We start from the raw sequence: 17,200 nt of genomic DNA on the forward strand, positions 1-17,200 counted from the left end.
CTAGGGACCTATAAGTACATGAAATAGTCCAATTGGGTATGATCCAATGTTACCATGTTTTAAGGAGAGAGCATATGCACTTTAGCACTGATTAGCAGTGGGAAAGTGCGCAGAGTCCTAAAGCCAGCAAAAATGAGGTCAGAAAAAGTGAAGGAGGAAGGCAAAAAGTCTGGGATGACCGTGCAGAAAGGCCACTTCCAACAATGGGGAAAAGTAATAAGGCATACATGATTGCCCCAACAACGTTGCTAGTTGAAAAAAACCTTTTAGGGACTGCCCTAGTATATACACATAATTTCTGGTGTGGATAGAGTTTGGCCTTTATAAGTATTAATAATTATGAATTGACTGTTTTCAAAGAATATAAAAAAACGTTTTTCGAGAACTAATTGTTGCAAGACTATGTACAGTTCACTTTTACAAAATTCCTAAGTGATAATTTATGGGATAAATTACCCCCTGCCATACATCATAAGGATAGTGCAAGTCACAGAGGAGTTCCATGACCATAAAAAGGAATGAGGCCGAAGGCCGCGTTGCTTTATAAAGTTATGGAACTATAAGGTGGCTTACAAAAACCTTATCATGCACAGTAGGGCGTACTTTATTCCTTATAAATCATGGTCACACCATCGCCTTTCCTACAAACCATGTTTACAAACATGAAAAATAGAAATAGAATCTCTAATGCAACATTAAACACATCACAAAAGCTGTGAAATATTTGTTACACAAAGATATTTCACTCGGCAGAACGATTCTGGGTTGTCCATATTTACATAGGAAGTGTGAAAAATAAACATGTTGCCATAAATATCTCCTTTCTGGTTGTCACTGCACATCTAGAAAAACAAAGTGGAAGAAAAAATATCCATGTTTTGTTTTCATTCTATAAACAGCTGCTTTAATTATGCTCCATGAACTGACCTGCCTTTGCCCTTGGCTGCTGGCTCTAGCAGCAGGCATTGTGACATCAGAACTCGATTTTAATAAGTTATTAAAGTTGAGTTCTGACATAATTTCTTCATAATCAGCGACTGGGTGCATCAGATGTCCCTGGTTACAAAGAAGTTAGAAACAGGTTTTTAAACAGGGATTCACACCTGCCAACTAGTAAATAAATTCATTTTTTGAGGATGGAGGGTGTGCATTGGGAAGGCAGAACCTCATGCCAGGAGCTAACTTAGAGGCACTTGAAACAAAGGGTAGCTTAGTCTGTTGCCCATGTCCTGAGATGTTTTCACACCTCTTGATGGTCATCGGCTGCTCACTGCCTCTAAAGACAAGATAGAAAGCTACTGTTTTCAGTGATTTACAGCTTGTCTTTCCTGCCAGGTATGGGCATCGCAAAATACGGTGTATTATTACAAGAGTATTGTGAAATGGATTTGTATTTGCTTATTGCGGGCATTGTCTATTCACAAACTGTCCTTGCAATCGTTTTTTTATAAATTAGTAAATAAATAAAGCAATGACAGTAATTTTAGACCATATATGACATAATCCGATGGTGTATCGACAGGAAGACAGAAGCAGTATGATAGAAGGATAGAAGGATAAAGAGAATTTACCTAGTAAAACTGTGTGCAAAAACAGTGTATTCCTGCTTTGGAAAGCTGCCTTGTCCTTCGTGAGTATCAAAGAAAATATTGTTTTCAACAACAAGTTTGAAAAGAGTTTTCACATAACACAAAAGTGTTTCTCAGTAAAAGGTTATGCATCACCAGGACCCTGATGACAGATGATGTAATATTCTATATTTAAAATTTGCATATTTGCTGGTCTATCTCTTATTGATGTCACAGAACCCTTCGTCCAACTGACATCATCATCAGCATCATACTGTGCTGCTGACTCATAAGCAGGCACATCACGTGGACGAGTTAAATAAATGATGAATGATAGGCTATAGGAAGAGGTATGGAGGAAAGGTATACTGTTAACACAGTCACCAACGGGGGATGTTTCGGTAATGACATGTTGTGCGTTAGTGGCCATTCACTCATACTTTGATTAATTTGCATATGCCAAAGCAAACGAAATTACACACCGGTCAATTAAAGGTCTTAAATTAGACATAATCCCTAAAAATCACTCCGCGAAACGGCACGTGAAGAATTGCTTTGTGCTATGATGATTTCAAATGTTTACAATGTGAATGGAACGTATGACAACACATGACGTTCAAATGACTTCAGTATAAGAGAGAAGCTCCATTCCTTTGCCACTTCCCAGTCTAAGACTAGTAAGTGTCAGTGACAGGCATGTTCTGAACCACGTGCCTGATGCCTGCATAAAACATTAAATAAGACCACAATGCTAATGTCTGCTTGGTTAATTTCTTAGTCACATTCTGTTACAAAATATCAAGCACAATTGGGGTTATTACAACTTTGGAGGAGGTGTTAATCCGTCCCAAATGTGACGGATATACCACCAGCCGTATTACGAGTTCCATAGGTTATAATGGACTCATAATACGGCTGGTGGTATATCCGTCACTTTACCGTCACTTTTGGGACGGATTAACACCTCCTCCAAAGTTGTAATAACCCCCAATGTGTGTCTGATTAGCTGTCGGCACAAAGTAAAAATTGCAAATCCCATTTGTGGTTTTGCTCCACTTATTCAAGGGTGAATTAGAAGATATAATTTGCATTCATATTTTCATAGAAACTCATATGGGATTGTGTTGATAAAAATGTAAAAACATGTAAGTAACATGGACATGCCCCTTTTTCATCCCTCCCACCCACCGACAATAAAACTTTCTCGTGTCAGCAAACTTGCTTGAACAATCAAACATTCAAGCAACAGAAAGTTCTAATATTAAATGCATTTCGTACAAAGTATAAGCTGAGGTCCTAAAACAAAGCATAATATGTTTCAGAGAAATCACCAAAATTTAGCTCAGACACATTTTGAACCAGTGTCTATTAACAGTAGTGTCTTTTCCACCAAAAACATTTTACAAAAGTGGGAGACAGGGTGAATGTGTTTAATAATTTATTTGGATGCCTCTTTATTTGAGTGTTGCACATTTTAGAGACAACAAGTCTGAGATCCACGGATATGTTTTGAACTCCAGTCTAGACCAATAAAGTCAATTTACAATTAGAGTCAGATGTTGAAGTTTGCGTCCTTTGTCTAATTTTCATGGAGATTTATTATATTGAAGAATTACTCTAATGTATTTTGGGGTGAGGTGTGATAAAGTGGCTATTCTATAGAAGTTAGATCCTAGAGACATGGGACGTCATCCACGTTTCCCCATTTAACCCAAACTGTGTGATCCTAAGCAAATTAGTGTCTCTCTGTAACTCGTATTTTTGAGCTCCTAAAAACTGGAGTATCTAGAGCAGGGCTCTTCAACCATTTCTTTAATAAGAGTTACTTATGCTCAATTAAAATCATCATGAGCTACTAATATTAGGAATATTGTAGAGTTGTAATAGGATCACATCAGACAAGATTACATCAGTGGCCAGACTATGCGAGCTACTCGTTGGGGAAGCCTAAACTTGAGGCTATTCTGTGCATTATATAAGGATATAGTTTAACTCGCTCAAGGCAAAAGGAATTGTTACTCTATAGATTATATTACAGTTCAGGGCGGTTGTTCCTTTCTGTCCTTTAAACACTAATTTCTAAGACTAATATTATGTCTTTTGTTTAATCACTTATGCACCTTTTGAAAGTCTAGAATGGTGTACACACTGTATGATAGACTGTGAAGTCTAATCTGTATAATTAAGGACTTTTGCAAAAATTGCACAAATGTAGAATGAGTAAAAAACTAAAACTGAATTGGTGTTTTTTATTTAGAGGTCCTTGAGATTGTTGTTCAACTACAGCTATGAAACACATCTCAAAAGGTTTAGGGCAGGACACACTGGTGTGAAATGGATGCAATATCTGCTAGTAAAACGTTTGACTACGTTCCTTTCTTTTCAAATAAATTATTGATGGATATTGCTTGTAGTGAGTTTCCCAAGTCATCCATTAGCAGAGCCCCCAGCTCAGGCCAGGGAGCATGCAGAGTGGGCTGCAACACTTTGAGAATTCAGTAAGGGCGGCAGGCAGTATTTAATGCAGCCAGCGGTCCTCACCCATCGTGCATTCCAAGGCTTGCAATGATTGCTAATGTTCTTTCAAGAACTGGTGAATCCAAAATGTATCCTGTATCAGCTTAGCATCTACAGAGACCACTTTAGCTCACTGTCACGTGACTCGTGTTCCAGTAACTGCACGCACTACATTTGTGAAACGAGTTTATAAACCATCTTTGCTGACCATTTCTTGCCATCGCAAGCTTAAATGGTACACAGAGGTGGTAGTTTAGTGTTGGGTGGCAAACTGATGCATCCATCCGAATCACTAAAGTACAAACACATACAAATGTCAGCAGAATACCAGGTATGTATATTATGTATAGGTATAGAAGGCTTTATGTCTAAGCAACTTGCATAAATATAAGGTAACACGTTTTAACTGTAGGGTCTACGGCGGCATGGCTACACTACGGCAGCAGTGCCGTTGCACAGGGGTTCAGGGGGGCCACTTGACCCCAATTAGTGGCTTTTTATTATCAATTTAGGGGATGAGGAGACAAATTCCTTGTTTGGATTAGTCAGGGCTTTGTGCCATTGCGAAGTTCTGAAAAATCTACCCTCTCTTTAAGTGTCACTGTCGAGTCTGACAAAGAAGACTCTTGAGTGCAATAGCTATGCGTACAAGATGTACCCATTAACCTGAGCCCCTGGGGCCTGATGTTCGAGATTTTGGTAAAGGTGCCTGCAGGGTCATCGGGTTGACAGGAAACGAAATAAAGGGCGCTGGGTATCTACAATGAGATTAGAGGGTTATGTTGGCGGCTTCCCAAAAAGTAGGTACCATCATTGAATGGCACAAAATGGAATCCTCGCGCCGGGGGCTTGACAGGACTGCATAGGTGTAACGGCACCACGTGACTGATACTTCCCACACCCTCCGTCTCCTTTCACTGGTGGCCCCGTCCAGCCGCGGTGCCGTCAGCAGAGTCCGTGTGCGCCTCAATTACAAAGCACTGCAGAGCCCCCCGGGGACGGCCCGGGCCTCCATGATGCACTCTCTGACCGTCAGCACATCCTGGTGAACAGCGAGGCAGGAAATGGAAAACCGCCGGAGAGCTACTTTGAGAGGGCTGGGCGGTAAATGATGAGCACTGTACGCTTTCACCTCCAGGCCTGCACTTTCTCTTCCAGATGCAGCGAAGATAATCCCCCTTAACATGTCAGCATCACTGCGGGGCCTTTCAATTATTAACGACAGCAATTGATTGCAGCAGTATGCTGCGTGAACCCCTAACCCCTGGGAGGCCACACTTCGACCATTTCTGGGATGCAAGCTGAGGTTGGAGGGGCAGCATCAGAACCAGAGAAGCGCTATCGACACGTAGAAGGAGCTGTCTCGAGTGCGCAGGGAGGTGTTACTACAGGTAACACTTCAGCCACTTGTGTCCAAATTGATCTTTCTGAGAGGGGTCCCGGCTGACAAGAAATGACATCGTCAAGAACTACACTCACTGCATCCTCGTAATCCAGCTACGTTAAATTCTCAGCAGTGCACTCAAAACAAATTACATTTACCTTTCGTACTCAATAGCCCAAGCCCTAAAAAGTGAAGGCCTACCTACAAGCCATGGGAGGGCACATTCACATTTTTACTATACTAATAGTGAATAACATTTTATTATTCACTATTAGGGTAATAAACACTTCACAGAAAAGAATGAGAGCAAAGCCCCAACTGACGAAAGCCCCGCGCTGCTACTGTGTTTTTGGCACTGAATTTGCCACCTCTGAAGCCAGGGGTCGCAAAGGAAGTGCCAGTGCTCGCAAAGGGCAAGTCAGGGGACACAGCTGCGACCCCTGGCGACCCCTAAATGACGTCCATGGCAATATTACAATACCACACTGCTGCGCTCAATTGAATGGTTGTGGTACAAACTCAAAGCAGTACATGTACACCATAAATTTAAGAAATGCGACGAATAATATTTAGTGCGCCTAGGAAAGACAGAAGCAATGAAGCACTGCATTAAAACTAGTTATCGTTGCTATTATTAAGAGTACTGTCTGAAATAGTAAAAGGAAGTAGCACGTACTAGACACACTATCATTCTTGTGCTGAAATTAGTTTCCTTTCATATCGCCTGAGGTCGAGCGCCCTTATTCACATATGGGAACGCCTATCATTGTGCAGTCTGGCAAAGCCCGTCCGAGGTCCAGCGTCCGCACCCCTCAGCCAGCAGCAATGCTGCGGCATCAGCCCATACACGGAGACTAAACATCGCCACCTATAGGAAGACCCGCCCTCACCGGCCGGCAGCTGCGGAAGATACGGTCTTTTTCTGGTCAGAGACATAAAGGCGAACACTAGCCGCACGCAGCTGCCTTTCTGTGTGTGTACCTTCGTATGTTTGCACGACACACCCTCCCGTTCTACAAATTAAAGATCTCACGAGGCAGCATCCCGTCCGCAGCGTCGTGTGTTGAATGAAACACGCCCGCGGCTTTCTTTGCTATAGAAATGGCTGTTTGAGTCAGTGGCGCAACGGTAAATGACGGGACACCCCTGCGGAATGTGAAAAGGGGCCCCCAGATTGTCATATATATCACAATTCATTGGCCTCAAGCTGAAAGAGGCCCCCCTCCCCCGGATGTTTGGGGGGCTGGGTGGTCGGGGGGCTCCCTGCACCGCAGGGGCTGCAGGGGTATGTGTTACGCCCCTGGTTTGAGTCATATGCGGCGTTAGCTTTCCAATTCAAAGCGATGGCCGTTCGCAGGCGGCTGTCCGTGAAACGGGGCGCTCATTCACGGGAAACCATTCTGTGCGACTGATTTAGCACAGCAGAGCCGCAGATGCCCCCTTGCAAACTGAAAATCTAGACACATAGGCTATATAAAAAAGGATGCCCTAGTACCAGTAACATCCACTGTGCATTTTACAGCAAACCGTCAATATAACCAAAAATGCGTTCGCACATTCGAGTTTCCTAAGACGTGGACCGTCAGCATACTAGCCAGTTCAGCCAACGACAAGAAATTCGATAGCAGATCTCACTGCAAAGACATTGATTTTTTTCAAACAACAAAAGACTGAGGCCGAAGGTAGACAGGCATCCATTTAAAAGGCCCTTTTTACCCGGGGGTAGCGGGGCGCTGGTCTCCTCGAGGAACGAGGGGTGTTCTGGCAGCCTCAGCATGAATGTGCGGGGTTTCCACAGCGCCTCCAATTTGCGCAGTGTACAGTAACAAGCAGCCAGCAATATGACCTCCGGTGAGGAGGTGTGAAACTCAGAGCCTACTGCCGAGGAAATTATCGCACTGATAATCATTTCTCACAGAAAAGGAAAAACGGAAAAGAAACACATGCGTGATATCCGAATGCCGGGAACAATGACACTGAACTGCAGTAAAATTCAGTCACACCAACCAAACACCCAATGTCATTTTGTCACACCAAGAGCGAAAAAAAAAACCTTGCCAATAGTAATACGATTAGAGGCTTTCTCGTTCTGCATTGCACCTGATTTTCAAAGCAAACCCCGATGTCCCACATCAGCACGAAATACAATCCTAGGATACCCGATGTCCATTCCCTGGTGAAATATTCCGCAGGCTTACCTGAAGAAGAAACCCCTTTAGTCAAATCATAGCATCGGAGTGGCTGGCATCCACAAAAACACTGGGTTCGAAGCCTCTTCCTTCTGAAGACGAGTTCGTTTCTAGTCTCTATAGCAAATACGCATCACCATCGAGTCCATTAATACCGATAATAACAAAGAAACCTCTCCAGAATCCTCACCATTTCAGCCTCTGCTTCCTGTTCTGAGCATCACTCTATGGTAGGTATTAGCTCATATAAATCAGGGGAACATCTTACACGGTGCAGACTGCACCTTACATGGTAGCGACATCTACCGGCAGCCGGGCGAAAATTACTCACCGCAAGCATGGTCAGAGTATCCTTCCTTTATTTTTTTTTCTGCAGGTGTCTTAAGTCCTGTTCCATCCGAAACATTCCCCTTTAGTCACACAGACGAGCACTGAATTTAAAGAGTGTTATGGTATAGACGAATTACAATACTTTTTTCTTTCCATGCAGATATACATTTAATGACACCTCGAGGGTGATTGTGGATGCTCAGAAGGTGTAAACGACAGGGGGGAAGCTTAGAGGAAACGCTGCAGTTGATCCCAACGTACGTTTTGTGTATGGGAAGCCATACATAAGCAAATGAACTGGAGCATGTCCCACTCAGTGTGTGACGCAGAAGTTTTTTTTTTAATGATTGCATTATAGTCAGCATTAAATAAAAAGGCAAAAACGTGTGTCTGTCTCTATCACTATGTGCTTACACCACCCGTTCACTGGACTCGATGTTACGTAACAGAAGAGCATCCTTCGACCTCGGACAGAGGCCGTGAATTTGCTGACAAAGATTTTGAAAGTGTCACAAAAGCACAGGTGATCTCAGAACAAGCACCTGGCTATAACTTCCGGTGTATAAACATGGTGGATTTCAGTATGTGACCGACTTACACATGATCAGTGGCGTGTCAGGGGATAAAGCAGTTCAAGTATTACAGCTGAGGACAAGGGGCAAAAGCCTCTTCATCTGTATAGCATTTATTCCTGAGGCCTAGCGTTGGGGCGGGGTTTAGATTGAGCCAGTGGCTTGCTCGATCTATTGACTGTTATTGGGCACTACCACTCGGCGCTAATAGTAACGCTCCACGGCTTACAAAGGTAATCGGAGGCCAGCTCTTACAGATAGAATGATGGGTGTGGGTGGACGAATGCCATGACAGTCCACGGTGAGTGTGGACGAGGGTGAATGCCAAGGCTCACAGCGTTCCGTACACTGCCAGTGCCTACAGGGTACGAGGTAGCTGAAAGGCATTCCCTATTAAAAGTTAGCAGGTTCCAAGACTGTATGGCTTATCTGGACGATAGGGAGCATGAGGAAGAATATGACTGGAAGGTCAAGTAAGGGTATGCCGCATCCTGCTTGGTCTGAGACTCTTCGCAGGAGATAGTGCAGTTAGAGCTGATTCACACCACAGGGTGGGTTCTCGGCTGGGCTGCTTTGAAGGACATAGTGCCACAGGGTAGAGAAGTCTACACGGGGTTTTAGGAGTAGGACTGACGATCATTGAGCTTTCCTGAACCCTTTCTGCTTGGTTATCTCAAGCCCACAGCGCCTGATATGGACAGAGGTGGCCCCATCCCCCGAAAGCTACACTGAGTGCAGGATTTAGGTGGACAGTAAGATTCATATTTTCAAGGCGCTTTGGGCCTCTGCAGCTTCATTTTTTGATGCAGCAGCGGCACAATCAGTACTCCACACTGCTCCAAATTAACATACTGACGCATTGGGCCCAATGCGACAGTTTGTAGATGCCTGCATCATATTATATCTGCGCCAGATATAATGTATGCAGGGTAGGCATTCCCACCTTAAAAGCCATGTAGAACTGACGTAGTGAAATTTACAACTTTTCTCTGTGTCACTCTACGACTTGACTGTGTCAAAATTCCTACGCCTCCTCAAACCAGGCATAAGAATTTAGGCAGGGCTTTTAATATGGGACTCGCCTCTGTGTTCTGAAGCAGTGCTCTAGTTGTGTCAGTCTTACAGCCAACCCCAGCAATGCATCACTTCAGCACCAAAAGATGCATCAGAATTTCTGGCGCATCCATGAATCCCTGTGCCATGGAGCCTTGTATTGTAAATGCAGCGCATCCTTGGCATCATTAGGGCATTTGCGGCAGGCGCAAGAAAACTGATGCATTGATATGTCAGTTCTTGTAAATATGTCCCTAAGGACCATATTTATAAGGAGCTTTGTGCCACCTGAGCATCCTTTTTTTGACGTAGCACTGGCTAAATGAGTACTCCACACTTTTCCATATTTATAAACTGACACATTGAGACCAATACATCTGTTTGTATAGTCCTGCGTCACATTATACCTGTGCCAAATATAATGTATGCAGGGGAGGCGTAACTATGTTAAAAGCCACGTAGAACTGACACAGTGAAATTTGCAACTTTTCACTGTGTCACTTTACGACTTGATTGCGTCAAAATCCCTACGCCTCCTCAAACCAGGAGTAGGGATTGACACAGGGCTCTTAACATGGGACAGGCTTCTGTGTTCTGATGCATTGCTGGAGTTGCATCAGTCTTATGACCAACTCCAGCAATGTGTCACTTTAGCGCCAAAAGATGCATCAGAATTTCTGATGCACCCATGAATCCTTGCACCATGGAGCCCTGTATTGCGAATACAACACATTCATGGTGTCATTACGGCATGTGCGGCAGGCACAAGAAAACTGACACATTGATGCAGAGACATTGGCATATCCTACGGACGGTTGAGGTAGTGACCAAACCTTTAATTGTACAGCCAAGACTAACCTTTAAGAAATGCAGGCCTTTGAAATATATGTTATATAAAAACATGATTTTTACTATGGAACCATATATATGTAATCTTCCATAAGATTTCTAGAAATATGCTATGTGCAAAGTGTGTAAGCATAGTACAAACACAAAAGAGATAAAATTTCAGGGACAATAAAACCTTATGTGATAAGAAAGCACCTGACATGTAATTCTAATTACTGTATCTATATTCTAGGATGCAGCTGTAATAAGTACTATATACAGGGTACTCTTCACAAAGTGAAAAAGAGAATGATGGAACATATCAGGGTGATCGTGATCAATGACAAACAATGTAGAGTGGCCAGACATTTTAAGGAAATCCATGCTAGCGATGTTAGACAACTACAAATGGTGGTCGTAGAAAGAGTAGCACCTACCCTAGAGGTGGAGACAGGATCTTGAGTTTAAGACGTTTGGAATCACGCTTTATAATCACATTTAACATCATGAGCCCTGTGGGTTTGAATTCCGATGAGAAATTAGCAGTACACCCGGGTTAAGAATAAGGTATCAGGAAACATAGTAGTGACTACCAGTCACACATAAATCAAGTGTATTTAAAGCTTGGATGATGCAGAGTTCTTTGAAATTGTGTTTATTTTAATTGCATTTTTAATTAATTTCTTTTTCACACAGATGCTGAGAAAAGCACTCAAGAGACTTGGGTGGTTATTCCGAGTTTGGCGGTAATTGAACCGCCACGCATATAACGAGGAAGGCGGTGAACCGAATGCAACACAGACAACTCATTGCCAGCACCGCCACCGGCGACGAGCAGCAACCGGCGGCGGAAGCCAACTTCATGCAGGTGGAAGCCAATGTCCCACCCGCCATATTCCGAGTCACCACACCACCAGTATTTCCACTGTGGGCTGGCCGCCATGAAAAACCTGGCAGAAACAGAACGTACAAAAGGAGACACCCACCTCCAGGCACAGAGACACCACTGCGGCCGCCATGGCAGACGAACTGCTAGCCTTCCCAGCATTGTATTTTGCCATACACCTTCATGACCACTGACAACGACGAAGATGACAACCATAAGTACGCCTAGCACAGAGGGGAGGAAATGGCAGTGATACAATCCAACACATAACACACATTCCTCGCACAGACAGCTAAGGCTGCATACAGGCACACAATATATGTCAATAGCAAGTACCCAATACACACACAAAGCCAAGCTGATACGTGCCAAACATACAGCACAACGCACACCAACACCACCAACACACCCCATAACCACACAGCAACAACTAGACCACAAACACCTCAACGCACGCACAGTCAGGCACGTTGTGCGACACCACATATACACACACACCATGAACCCAAAGTAGCAAAGACACACAATCAATAGCTGTGAAAACACATCCAAACAATGATACAGGTGACACAACACGTACAACCAACAATCAAGGAAATTCACACATGCAGCACCATACACACGAACGCACACAACACCCCATACAATCACACAAGTAAACATTCACACACATCACAACATCCCCATGGCCAAACGATCTACCCAGCGCATGCAACAACACAGCACAATCCATACACAGACCTCACACACAGATGTCACACTACCATGTAGAAGGAAATCAGGACAAGCATCTCAACTTGCCAACCACAGCAATGTGGGCAGATGTATTCATATACAACATGTATAAAATGTGCCAAATGGCAAGTTCAATGTCCAGTAATGCAGGTCACATTGTCCAGATATCATGGCCCCAACTTGACTCCGGACAGCAAATAGGCCTCCACATAATAGGGGCATCAATGGGACTTGCATGCACCTCAGGGGTGTGGGGTGGTGGGGGAGACTTGGATGTGGAAGGGGCATGTTTCGGTTTGGGCTTAGGAGGGGTGACATTGGAAGTGGGTGGAGTGGATTTCATGCTGGGTGGAGGAGCAGGGGAAACACCAGAGGGGGCACCCAAGGAACGGGAGGTGGAAGGGCCTGGGAGGGGCAGGGGACACTGCATTTACAGGGAAAATGGAGTGGGAGAGGAGTAGGGAAGAGGTCAAGGGAGACAAGGAAAACTCTCTTAGGTACACGTGGCCGTCACATGATTGAGGGTTGGGAGTGGAGGTAGAGGGAGTGCTCGTCTGACGTGTAGGTGTGCTGTACGTGGATGCTGGTGTGTGCAATATCTGTATGTGTGTGGTGGCTGAATGGTGGGTGGGTGAGTGGGTGTGTGTGCATGCATTGGGAGGAGGCAGGTAGAGATGCAGGGAGAGGGAATGGGAGATGTGTGAGTGAATGTTGTGGTGGTGTGAGCAAGTGGGGTGGATGTGCTGCAGGTGGCTGAGACGATAGTTCTTGTGAGTGCAGATGTGGTGTGTGGGGTGTGTGTTTGTGAGTCTACTGTTGTGGTGACTGAGGGTATGACAGGAATGGTAGTAGGACCAGTGTGTGATGATGCAGTGCTGGCCGGTGTGAGTGGAGATGTGACTGCAGGGGAGGAGATGGTGGGGGAAGTGTCTGTTGGTATGTCTGCAGATGTGTGTTGTGTGTGTGCATGCCTGTGGGAACGTTTGTGATGCCTATGACTGTCTTTGCGCACCTTGTCTGTTGTAGTGGGTGTATGCTGGTATGTAAGTGTGCATTGGACGGGTGTAGGGAGAGGGATGTGGATTGGGAACAGGTAGCTGGAGGTGGGGCAGAAAATGAAGGGACACTGGCTGCGGTCAACAAGGAAGCCAGAGCCTGAAATGATCACTGTAGGCCAGACAAGGCAACGTGAATGCTTTTCAGGAATGCATTGGACTGCTGCATCTGGGATGCCAGTCCCTGGATGGCATTCACGATTGTTGTCTGCCCCACAGAGATGGACCTCAGGAGGTCAATAGCCTCCTCATTGAGGGCAGCAGGGCTGACTGGGGCAGGGGCAGAGGTGCCTTCCGCAAAGCAGATGCCCACCCTCCAGGGTGAGTGGGCACTGGCAAATGGGTGGGGCTGGTAAAGGGGGTGGCAGACAAGGATGGTGCTGGGGTGGTCCCAGATGGCTCTGCCACCACCAGGGAGCTGCCATCAGAGGAGGAATCTGAATCAGATGTGTTGGTAGCTCCAGTCATCCGCCGCCAACCACCAGGGAGCCGCCATCAGAGGAGGAATCTAAATCAGATGTGTTGGTAGCTCCAGTCATCCCCGTGGTGCTCCCCTCGCCCACCGTCCTACTGTTCCCCTCGGCTTCACTGGTGTCTGCCTCCTGGGTCCTGTGGGCTGCTGCAGCCCCACTCACCAGTGCCCTTCCTCCTTTGCCAGATGATACTAATGAACACATAGACAGAGGTGGAGAGAGAGAAGGGGGGTGGGATGAACAGAAAGGGAGGAAATGATGCTAACCCACACATCCACTTCACATACAAACAATACAGATGACAGCCCCTGCCAGGGAAACAAGAGACCATTTAGCAATCATTTACTATTGGGTCATGCAATCGATACCCAAACTCACCCCATCCCTGCAGCCTAAACACCTGAATGAAGATCACTACATGGCTATCAACTGCATGAATGACTTATCCTACAAACCAGCCCAGGACCATACCCATCCACATGTCATCCATTACAGGATGATACCAATCTTAGCACAGAGGAAGTGGAACACTAACTAACTGACAGGAATGTGTGTAGTACATGTGCTACATAGGTCCATTGATGTAGAAAGTCAATCAGTTGCAATGTTTATGTAACATAACGGTCATAACCCATATACAGTGCCTAAATGACCACCTTGTACTAAAACAGTACACGCAGAGTTGGAGGATGCAGCCAGTGACATAATTGCATACATGAGTGACCAATACCTACAGGTGAACGTGTGCACAGTACCACCACCTCTTCTTCTGCATGGCTCAACATGCACACTCTCCTACATGATGGGTGTGACAACCAGGACTGTGCATTCCCTAAATCACATCTGACCATGTCAATTCTTAATCCAGTGAGGGTCACAGAACACAACCATGCAGTAATCACCTGACAGTCAAGACTTACCTCCTTGTGGCTGCTGTGCTGCCTTCAAGCGCCCATCCAACTCTGGGTATGCCATCACCAGTATGTGGGCCATTAGGGGGGTCAGGGTCTGACGGGCACCCTTCCCACATTGGGAGGGCCTCCCTAGCTGAGCCTAAGCAGTCTTCCAGGCCCAGCGCCTCAGGTCCTCCCACCGCTTCCTGCAGTGGGTGCTCCTCTGGCTATGGACCCCCAGGGTCCTCAGTTCCTTGGCGATGGCTCTCCATAGCCCTTTTTTCTGGTGGGCACTGACCTGCATGGGAAACAGTCAGAAAAGGGTGGACATGATGTTATTTACAACAATACAGCAGTAACCTTTGGCTATACACAACAAACAGGGACCATGCACACTGCCAGTATTCCACACATATCCTGTGCATGCGAAACACCTGATCAGTCACAACATGTCAATGTGCACACACATACATCATCAAACACCACCCGACATGTGGGACAAAGGATGTTGTACTAACCTATTGCCCTGGAGCACGGTACAACCGCCCATACAGGGGTAGGACCCCTTCCACCAGTTTCTCCAGTTCCTCCGTAGTGAAGGCTGGGCCCTATCTCCTGCAGTGTGTGCCATCATTGCTTCAAGTGACAGGGCACAGCAGCACACGAAGTGGAAGTCTGTCTTGCCCAAAAGCCAGGAGTCAAGTGAGCTGATCCATACAAAATGGCAGTTACGACTGCAGCGGTCATGACCATCGCCTCCAACAGTGATCGTCATTGGTTCCAGTCTCCCATAGATGTCAATGTTAACCAATGGGGAGTTGCACGGCGGTTCAGACCACCTTATGCCATGATGACTTCTGGGGGCGGAACAAGGTCACTTCCAGCTGAACAATGCATATCGGACAGGCGGATGCCTTATTAGTCTCTGACATCACTTTCCTGAGTGCACACTGCATAAGTACATGCATGTTGTCACAAATAGATACATCAGGTCACACATTGTGGATAATGACACATTTAGTGAGTGTCTGGTGACATCACCACATTTGTCACTACAGTTGTCAGCAGATATGATCAGTAGAGTGGAACACATGGAAGATGTACGTGTACATGTCCTGTATAAGTCCATTGCCACAGGGATCATGTGCCATTGTCTGGTTAGGAATGGAATGTGGAGTAATGTGTCTTCCCACAACATGACAGCCAACTTGCATGAATGACACTTTGCGACTGTTGTATGTCATACTTGGTGCCCTACATTGTGAAGGTTCCCAGATTGTTGTTTGTGTCCCACCACAGATATCGCCCCAATGGAGTGATGAGGAATGCACCAGTTTACTGGCCACTTGTGGATTTTGATACCATGGAAGAGCGCCACATCATCCTGACCTATCGACTGAACTGTTTGTGAATCAGGGAATTGGTTGCCCAGTTAAAGCCAGACCTCCTGCTGGGTTTGAGAAATCCCCATGCCGTTCCTCCAACAGTCCTGGTGTTGTCAGTCCTGCATTTTCTGGAGAGTGGCTCTTTTCAGGTCACAGTGGGACTGGCTGCAGGGATGTCACAGCCCCAGTTCAGTGAGGTGTTACAGGATGTGCTGGATGCCCTACTCAAGCATGTGCACAGGTACATAAGGTTCCCACAACCTCCAAAATTGCCCGCTGTAAAAGCAGCCTTCTACAACATACCAAATGTACGACATGTAATTGGGGCCATTGATGGGACTCACATTGCCTTGGTACCTCCGAAGACGAATGAACAGGTTCACAGAAACAGGAAGAGTACATATTCGCTCAATGTACAAGTGGTGTGTCTTGCAGACGAGTACATACCACAAGTGAACGCAAAATTCCCAGGATCAGTACATGATTCCTACGTCTTGAGGAACAGCAGTGTCTCAACAATGATTTCACAGCTATAAGGAGAAAGGGCATGGCTCATAGGTATGTGTACTGCCGTCCATGTCAGACGTTTTTACTCCTCATAAAACAGTCAGTACTCTGCCTAGCATTGTTACCTATGATCATGTTCCCTTTTCCACACAGGTGACCACCGATACCCCAAGCACTCCTGGCTCCTGACACCTCTGAGACATCCAACTATGGGAGAGGAGAACAGGTACAATGAGGCACATGGCCAGACAAGACGAGTGATTGAGCGGACTTTCCGTCTCTTGAAAGCAAGATTTCATTGCCTTCATGTGTCTGGTGGTGCTCTACAGTACCAACCAGGGAAAGTCTGCAAGATCATTGTTGCATGCTGCATGCTCCATAATCTGGCCCTCAGAAGGCACATCCCACTGATGGAGGAGGGGGCCATTGATGCTAGAGCAGTGTTTGGGACCAGTGACTCTGATGCTGAGGGGGAAGCAGACAAGGATGAGGCACACCACAACAGGACTGACCTGATTCGTCACAACTTTCAATGATGTACAGGTATGTGTGAATTGTATGTCATCTGCACATGGAAGATGTATTGCTGAAGCCAGTCACTAGCCATTATTTGCATGCATCAAGGTGTGTGTGGGGACTACAGCCTTCCACCTTGTTTTCCGACCTTGAAGAAGGCCTCCGCATGCCTCATCCTGGACATACCCCGCCATTGCCACATCACCGCCCACCAGAGCGACCTAAACTGGCTCCTTGTAAACAAGAGAATCACGTTCAAACTCCTCACCCACACTCACAAGGCACTGCACAACACCAGACCAGAATACC

General features: G+C 45.8%; 1 protein-coding gene across 3 annotated transcripts in view; it reads right to left on the reverse strand.

The window, feature by feature from the left end:
- LOC138285384 (sodium channel protein type 2 subunit alpha-like) overlaps positions 1 to 7,911 on the reverse strand; it is a 696,215-nt gene extending 688,304 nt beyond the window's left edge. For 2 of the 3 annotated variants that reach the window (XM_069225252.1, XM_069225254.1), the window contains exon 1: positions 7,668 to 7,906. The gene's annotated coding sequence lies outside the window, so the exon portion shown is untranslated. Of the gene's footprint in view, positions 1 to 7,667 lie in introns of all 3 variants that reach the window. The other variant, XM_069225253.1, reaches the window with a different exon arrangement.
- Between the last annotated feature and the right edge of the window lie 9,289 nt (positions 7,912 to 17,200).

This window comes from Pleurodeles waltl, chromosome 3_1, assembly GCF_031143425.1.
Source record: "Pleurodeles waltl isolate 20211129_DDA chromosome 3_1, aPleWal1.hap1.20221129, whole genome shotgun sequence".
Classification (NCBI taxonomy): domain Eukaryota; kingdom Metazoa; phylum Chordata; class Amphibia; order Caudata; family Salamandridae; genus Pleurodeles; species Pleurodeles waltl.